The sequence below is a fragment of the Engystomops pustulosus genome, chromosome 7, assembly GCF_040894005.1.
Source record: "Engystomops pustulosus chromosome 7, aEngPut4.maternal, whole genome shotgun sequence".
In the NCBI taxonomy this organism is placed as follows: Eukaryota; Metazoa; Chordata; class Amphibia; order Anura; family Leptodactylidae; genus Engystomops; species Engystomops pustulosus.
Window position 1 is genome coordinate 1443215 of NC_092417.1, and position 3278 is coordinate 1446492.

Consider the following 3278-nt stretch of genomic DNA (forward strand, 5'->3'; position numbering starts at 1 on the left):
TCTCCTATTACATATATACACATACACCACCTCCCTCCTATTACATATATACACATACACCACCTCCTCTCCTATTACATATATACACATACACCACCTCCTCTCCTATTACATATATACATCCACCACCTCCCCTCCTATTACATATATATACACATACACCACCTCCCCTCCTATTACATATATACACATACACCACCTCCCCTCCTATTACATATATATACATACACCACCTCCTCTCCTATTACATATATATACACATACACCACCTCCCCTCCTATTACATATATATACACATACACCACCTCCCCTCCTATTACATATATATACACATACACCACCTCCCCTCCTATTACATATATATACACATTACATATATACACATACACCACCTCCTCTCCTATTACATATATACACATACACCACCTCCTCTCCTATTACATATATATACACATACACCACCTCCCTCCTATTTCATATATACACATACACCACCTCCTCTCCTATTACATATATATACATACACCACCTCCTCTCCTATTACATATATATACACATACATCACCTCCCCTCCTATTACATATATACACATACACCACCTCCCCTCCATTACATATATATACACATACACCACCTCCCCTCCTATTACATATATATATACACACATACACCACCTCCTCTCCTATTACATATATATACACATACACCACCTCCTCTCCTATTACATATATACACATACACCACCTCCTCTCCTATTACATATATATACACATACACCACCTCCCCTCCTATTACATATATATACATACACCACCTCCCCTCCTATTACATATATATACACATACACCACCTCCCCTCCTATTATATATATATACACATACACCACCTCCTCTCCTATTACATATATACACATACACCACCTCCCCTCCTATTACATATATATACACATACACCACCTCCCCTCCTATTACTATATATATATACACCACCTCCCCTCCTATTACATATATACACATACACCACCTCCTCCTATTACATATATAGACACATACACCACCTCCCCTCCTATTACATATATACACATACACCTCCTCCTCTCCTATTACATATATACACATACACCACCTCCCCTCCTATTACATATATATACATACACCACCTCCACTCCTATTACATATATACACATACACCACCTCCCCTCCTATTACATATATACACATACACCACCTCCCCTCCTATTACATATATATACATACACCACCTCCTCTCCTATTACATATACACATACACCACCTCCTCACCTATTACATATATACACATACACCACCTCCTCTCCTATTACATATATACACATACACCACCTCCTCTCCTATTACACATATATACACATACACCACCTCCCCTCCTATTACATATATACACATACACCACCTCCTCTCCTATTACATATATATACACATACACCACCTCCCCTCCTATTACATATATATACATACACCACCTCCTCTCCTATTACATATATACACTACACCACCTCCCCTCCTATACATATATACACATACACCACCTCCCCTCCTATTACATATATACACATACACCACCTCCTCTCCTATTACATATATATACACATACACCACCTCCCCTCCTATTACATATATATACATACACCACCTCCTCTCCTATTACATATATACACATACACCACCTCCCCTCCTATTACATATATACACATACACCACCTCTCTCCTATTACATATATACACACCACCTCCCTATTACATATATACACATACACCACCTCCCCTCCTATTACATATATACACATACACCACCTCCTCTCCTATTACATATATACACATACACAACCTCCTCTCTATTACATATATACACATACACCACCTCCCCTCCTATTACATATATACACATACACCACCTCCTCGCCATTACATATATACACATACACCACCTCCCCTCCTATTACATATATACACATACACCACCTCCTCTCCTATTACATATATATACACATACACCACCTCCCCTCCTATTACATATATACACATACACCACCTCCTCTCCTATTACATATATATACATACACCACCTCCTCTCCTATTACATATATACACATACACCACCTCCTCTCCTATTACATATATACACATACACCACCTCCTCTCCTATTACATATATACACATACACCACCTCCTCTCCTATTACATATATATACACATACACCACCTCCTCTCTCTATTACATATATATACATACACCACCTCCCTCCTATTACATATATACACATACACCACCTCCCCTCCTATTACATATATACACATACACCACCCCTTCCTATTACATATATACACACACCACCTCCTCTCCTATTACAATATATACACATACACCACCTCCCCTCCTATTACATATATACACATACACCACCTCCTCTCCTATTACATATATATACACATACACCACCTCCCCTCCTATTACATATACACACATACACCACCTCCTCTCCTATTACATATATACACATACACCACCTCCTCTCCTATTACATATATACACATACACCACCTCCCCTCCTATTACATATATATACATACACCACCTCCTCTCCTATTACATATATACACATACACCACCTCCTCTCCTATACATATATACACATACACCACCTCCTCTCCTATTACATATATACACATACACCACCTCCCCTCCTATTACATATATACACATACACCACCTCCCCTCCTATTACATATATACACATACACCACCTCCTCTCCTATTACATATATACACATACACCACCTCCCCTCCCTATTACATATATACACATACACCACCTCCCCTCCTATTACATATATACACATACACCACCTCCCCTCCTATTACATATATACACATACACCACCTCCTCTCCTATTACATATATACACATACACCACCTCCTCTCCTATTACATATATACACATACACCACCTCCCCTCCTATTACATATATACACATACACCACCTCCCCTCCTATTACATATATACACATACACACCTCCTCTCCTATTACATATATACACACATACACCACCTCCTCTCTATTACATATATACACATACACCACCTCCCCTCCTATTACATATATACACATACACCACCTCCTCCTCCTATTACATATATATACACATACACCACCTCCCCTCCTATTACATATATTACACATACACCACCTCCCCTCCTATTACATATATACACATACACCACCTCCCTCCTATTA